Here is a 6,514-nt window from a genome sequence, read left to right on the forward strand (position 1 = left end):
ATACTACAGCCACAGTCAAGAGTGGAGAGAGAATGAATGCATGCTTGCTTGTGCTTACCTCGCTTTCTCCACTCATACAGCACAGGATCCCAAGCCCAGGGAATGCCACCAACCACAGGGGGCAGGTCCTCCTACCTCAATTAGCATAATGAAGACAATCCCTCACAGGCCAATCTGCCATAGACAATTCCTGCTTGAGACTTTCTAACCGGGCAAAGATCAGATCATATCAAGTTGACAACTCTCTCTCTCTCTCTCTCTCTCTCTCTCTCTCACACACACACACACACACACACACACACACACACACACAAAACACACACACTGCACTACCTGTGTTTTCTAATTAGTCAGGACCTTCATTGAAGTTGTTCTTAATTAACTATAGCCTTAGGTAAGGATGACAATTTTAATAGGACAGTAAGACAGACCTACTACTACTCAGGACTGGAGTAGCAGAAAGAAATAGTCAAAGTTCAGGCCATCATGTAATAAGGCAAATCATACATTTTATTCATATATCTTCATCTGAGATTATAGTGCCCTGGCCTTGGGTAATGTTCAAAATTTGAAGACTTTCAGGTAGAACATTAAGAAATAAGACATGATTACATAAACAGAAGAGGAGGTTGCAACTTCTTTTAAGTATGTAGATGATTAAGAAATGTAGCACAAGAGTAGGGACTAATTGAAACCAACAAACAAACACACCAGGGTTTGAAAAAAAAACAAGAAAATAGAGCAAACAAACAAACAGAAAAGAATAGGCTGTCCATGGTTATGAAACTTGCTAGACAGATCAACACGTCAGGGAGAATAAATATGTAGATGGGTGGATAGGTTACAGATATATTGATGTAAAAAATAGATAGAATAAATAATTATGAGGCTGAAATAAATGCTCAAAATTGTTAATAGAAGCTTTCTGTGTTGTAGGATATAAAATACATTATAAACAATTACTGTATCTTTTACAGTTTTTCACTGGAAATGTATCCTATTTTGTGATCTGGAAAGGGTGATTAATTAAGCAAGTATGTGTGTAAGTAATTTGCTTTTCTTTCAATTAAGCCAGTAATTCTCAGTGAAGGGCAGTTTTGTTCCTAGAGAGTGTATATCAATGTCTGAAGAAATATTTTATTAGTATGACTGTGGGTATACTATTGAGATCGAATAGGTAGAGGACAGGAATAAAACTAGACTTTCTACAGTGTATGTGACACTCCCCACAGTAAAGAATTAGACAGACAAAAGTGCTAATTGTTTCAAGATTGGTAAATCCTGACATTAAACAAACAAAACGTTTACCAAATGCTCATTTCTCCATGTAATAAATTCTACTTATATTATTTAATAATCCTTTGAGAATTTAATAAAATTTGTTTTGATCATATTCATTCTCATTTCCTCGACTCTTCCCACATTCACACCCCCTTTCCTTACCACCCAACTTTGTGTCCTTTTTTTCTCTCATCACGGCCAATGTGTGCGACTGTATGGTGCTCCTTTGGAGCACAGTCAACTCACTAAGGACTATACTCTTAGGGAAAACTGATCCTCCTCTCCTAGCACCCAGCAATTGCCAGTGGCTCCTCAGGTAGGGGCAGAAATGCATGCCCAGCTTGCCTCACCACTCTGGGACTTGGTGTGGCTTGGGCTTGCACAGGTCTTGTGTATGCTGTTACATCTGCTGTGAGATCATATGTGCAGTTCATAACCGCCTGTTGTAGCACGAATCTTAAAAGGTCTTATTAATAAAATCAAACCTGGAGCCAGGTATTGGGGTGAATGCTGGAAGATCAGAGAAACAGAACAAACCACAGCTTCCTCACCTCGCAATTCCTCGGCTGATCCTGTTTCCTCAGACTAGAAGCCTCTGTATTCTTATCCAAATGAACCTCAATTGAATTGCTTCTCAAAAGCCTGAAAGCTTAACCAACTCTAGTTCCTCATCCTCACGCCTTAAATTCCTTTCTGCTTTCTGCCATCACTTCCTGGGATTAAAGGCTCTTGTTACCATGCCTAGCTGTTTCCAGTGTGGCTTTGAACTCACAGAGATCCAGACATATCTCTGCCTCTGGAATGCTAGGATTAAAAGTGTGTGTGCCACCATTTTCTGGCCTCTATATCTAGTGGCTGTTCTGTTCTCTGACCCCAGATAAGTTTATTAGGGTGCACAATTTTGGGGAACATAATATCACCACAGCCTGTTGATTTAAAAATTTTATTTTTAAACATAAAAATGGAATGAGTTCTTGAATTGTCATAAAAGTAATGCACACACACTCACACACACACACACACACACACACACACACACACACACACACATATGCCTCTGTGATAATATGTACTGTACGCATTTAAGTTATATATCCAAGGGCTCAGTGTATTCAGGCTGTTTCTACTTACTATATTTTCTCAAGGATTTATGGTATGAATAGTATCTACCCTTAAATCACTTTGACCTATTCTCATCTTGATTATGTTCCTGCATCTTTATTTTTTACAGAAATATTAACAGTTTGATCATAGTGACACTATTTTTTGCATTATATATTCCTACTTTTAAAGTAGTTGTATTAGAAGCTGTGATCTCCTCTTATCAGGACCATGCAAGTCAAAATGGCCTGAGCTGACTGACCTGTAGAGAAAAGTTTTCTTCTTTGCCTTTACATCTTGTGTGTTGACTTATTTAAAAGCCCTAGGTAGATGTATATTGGTTTGTATAGTGTTAAACAGTATGCAGCTCTTCTGGATAGAATTGATACTGATATAATTATACATATATATATATATATGCTGTGGGATATCATTCTGTATGCTGTGAATGTGTGTTGCTCTGATTGGTTGATAAATAAAATGCTGGTTGGCCAGTAGCCAGGCAGGAAGTATAGGCGGGGCAAGCAGATGAGAATTCTGGGAAGAGGAAGGCTGAGTCAGGAGTCACCAGCCAGACACAGAGAAAGCAAGATGACAAGGCAGAACTGAGAAAAGGTACCAAGCCACAGGGCTAAATATAAATAAGAATGATGGGTTAATTTAAGTGGAAGAGCTAGTCAACCTCCATCAGTCACTGGACAAAGGCTCTATGATGTCAGCTAGGTTATTTGCTAGGCTGGTCACTAGAGTAGACTGGTCCAGGCACCCTCTGGACCACTGCCAGCAGACCAAGGTGGGGTCAACCTTGTGGATTCCTGAGAGCCTCCCCAGCACCCTGCCTCTTCCTATTCCCATGATGTCCTCATCTATCATGGTATCTTCCTCCCTGCCCTCCCACTCTGTCCCTGTTCCAGCTTGACCCTCCCATTTCCTTATGTTCTCATCCCCCACTCCTCAACCTCTGCCACTCCACTCATGTAGATCTCATCCACTTCTCCTTCACAGGGTCATCCATGTGTCCCTCCTAGGGTCTTTCCCTGTTAGCTAGCCTCTCTGGAGTTGTGGGTTGCAGATTGGCCATCCCTTCCCTCCCATTTAGTATCCACTTATGAGTGGATACTTACTTATGAGTAAGTACATACTATGTTTGTCCTTCTGAGTCTGGGTTACCTCACTCAAGATGATGTTTTGTCCACTGACTGATGGAGGCAGATACAGAGATCCCAGGCAGGCACCAGGCTGAGCTCCGGGAATCCAAATGATGAGAGAGAGGAGAGATACTGCAGGCGAGGGACGTCGAGATCATGATGGGAGGATGTGCAGAAATGACCAGCCACACTAGTGGAAGTCCATGAACTGTAGACTGGTGGCTGTGGAGCCCCCATGGGACTGGACTAGGCCCTCTGGATATGGAAGACGGTTGTTTGGCTTGAACTGTTTGGGGAGCGCCCAGGCAGAGGGATCGGGATCTGTCCCTGGTCTATGGGCAAGCTTCTGGAACCTGGTGCCTGTGGTATGAACCTTGCACAGCCTTGGTGCAGTGGGAAGGGGCTTGGGCCTGCCTAGGCTCAGTGTGCTGGACTCTGCTGACTCTCCATGGGAGACCTCCATTTGGGGGATGTGGGGATGAGGGGTGGCTTGGGAAAGAGGGCTGGGGGTGGGAAGAGGGAGGAGGGGGGATCAGTGGATAGTATGTGAAGTGAGTAGAAAATTTCTTAATAAAGGAAAATGAAAGAAAAAAAAGGGAAAAAAAGAGCTAGTCAGTAATAAGCCTGAGCTAATGGTCAAGCAGTTATAAATAATATAAGCCTTTTTGTGTTTACTTAGGGGACGTAGTAGGAGATATTGTCCTGACTGCCAGTCAGCCAGGACACAGGAAAACTTCCAACTATATATATATATGATATTTATTTATTTATTATTTATTATAATATGATAATTAATTTATTATAAAAATATGTTTGCAGGCTTATTTATAGTCAATAATTCAGAAGTAAATGGGCTGGAGATGTAAGTCAGTGGGTAGAATGCCTACCTAACATGCACAAAGACCTGAGTTTGATCTTAGTGGTTCATGTGGTGAGTTACAGCACATGATCCTGTCTCAAAAACAAAAGATGTTAATGGGTATGTTCTAGATGTCTTTAGTGGTCTAATATATTCTGCTTAAAAATAATATTTTCCAGAACAAAGTATGCAATTCATTTCCTAACTTGGAAGACTCTACACCCTAACCAAAATAGAATTTATCCTGAGAAATTTTCGTTCCATAGCTAATTGGCTTGTGGTTGAGAACTTAAATAAATGAATAATTTATTAAATTCAGATTTAAGGAAGCATAAAAATGTCAATATAGCTGGGATCATCCAATATGGTTTTGTGACAGTCCTGAGCTGACCTTGAACAGACAAATGAGCACAAGAAGCAATGAGAGACACAGAAAACAGGATGAACAAAACTGAGAAGGTAAGGCTGGTCACAGCCATATTCATGAAGCCATAAACAAACAGCCATTGCTGGGGCAGTCTATGAATTTAAGCTGCTAAGAAGTCACCAAATTGTGTGATAATCCTAAGAGTGAGTATCATGGAAAAGCCCTGTAAAACATCTACACTATCTCTATGAATAAGATAAAACATGCCATACCCAGAGATCACATTTTTACTCTCAATGAATATGTAAACCTAACAGACCCATCATCCTTGTCCCACACACAAGCACTTTTGTACTACATAAAGCAAAAACCTGCCCTACATAGGCTAGCTAATGCTCCATTAAAATGACCATTAACAAAGGCAAGCCAAATTTAGTCTCAGCGCCATGTGGCTTTTCCATCCCTAGTGACTACAAAGAAAGCTAATGTCCTCGTTTCCAAAGAGAGTTGCTATAATTAAAGTCTTATTTCAATGACCCTAACCACTATCATAATAGATTTTGCTGTCAAAAGAGTAAGAGAGAAAGAATTCCTCTTGGTCAATGAGTCTTACAGAAGATACAAATGAATAATCATTGTTGTTTGTTTCATCAGTATTTTTTTCAACATCAGTGTTCACCTTATAATTATACATGGGAAGTATAAATAATTGCTTCCAAAAATATTTGTAATCCTGTCTTTTACCCATCTACAGTTTCATAACCCTCTCTGCTTGTTAGGATAACATCTTTCCTGACAGGAGACTCAGGAAAGACACCAAAGGTTTTATATTTGAGGTAAGAACTCTACTGCTTAATTCCCTTTAGTGGTTACCAATAATTAATAACAGCTCCCCAAAGAGAGCTGATATGCTTTGAAAATCAAAGATTAACATCATATATACTTAAATTTATATATACTATCATCAAATAAATTTATGAAACATGACTCATTAGTTATCCATAAAAAAGACTATAAATGTTCACTCTCCTGCAAAGCATCACTGTTCTTGGAAGAGATTCAGTCACATCTAACAAACTCACAAGTGGTCTCGAGAGGTAGCTCATGGTTCTCCCAGGTGACTCCACAGTGCTGGATAGGATAAGATACCTTTTGGTTTTACAATTGGCTCCTTGGATGATTCCCAGTTACACTGAGTTGTATAGTACAGTGTCAGTGTCATACGAACACCACAGGTGAAAACACTCTGGACAATAAGTCTGAAATAAAAGGAAGGAAGGAAATGAATATGGGGGGATCAAGTCACAAAATCTACAACCAATACAAACCCAGAGGACTTGTGCTGAGACTGCAGCAATCACAATGTTTTAGCTAAAGCACTGCTCACTGAATCATGTGTGGAGCTCTTAATTAACTCTTGTATCTAGGTAACATACAAGATTCATCATGCAGTTTTTTGTGAACTGGGTCATTCTGTGTTCTTCAACGTCATCATTGTCTAAGGCATTTCGTGGAGAACAAACCAAGCACAGCTTGTGTCAGCTCCCAGGAATGGTTCATGTTTGGGATTGCTATGCCTACAATGAGAAGAATAATCTATGAAGATTTCCACCCATGCAGAAAGTTACCAATGCATATATTCTGGGTGATGATTGATAGATTCAAGGAAGTGGAGGAAAAGGAGAAATTATAATTATAGTCTAATATCTTTGCTTTCACAGCTGCTTTCTTCTTTTGCTAGTAAAAAAGTAATTCTTT

The 6,514-nt window shown here is 39.9% G+C and overlaps 1 protein-coding gene across 3 annotated transcripts in view; it reads left to right on the forward strand.

Annotated features, from left to right (window-relative positions):
- The window catches only part of Ptchd4 (patched domain containing 4), a 204,011-nt gene that overhangs the window by 175,281 nt on the left and 22,216 nt on the right, over nucleotides 1-6,514 (forward strand). The window lies entirely within an intron of this gene.

The sequence above is a fragment of the Peromyscus californicus genome, unplaced genomic scaffold, assembly GCF_007827085.1.
Source record: "Peromyscus californicus insignis strain IS unplaced genomic scaffold, ASM782708v3 Scaffold_19__1_contigs__length_69161282, whole genome shotgun sequence".
Lineage (NCBI taxonomy): Eukaryota > Metazoa > Chordata > Mammalia > Rodentia > Cricetidae > Peromyscus > Peromyscus californicus.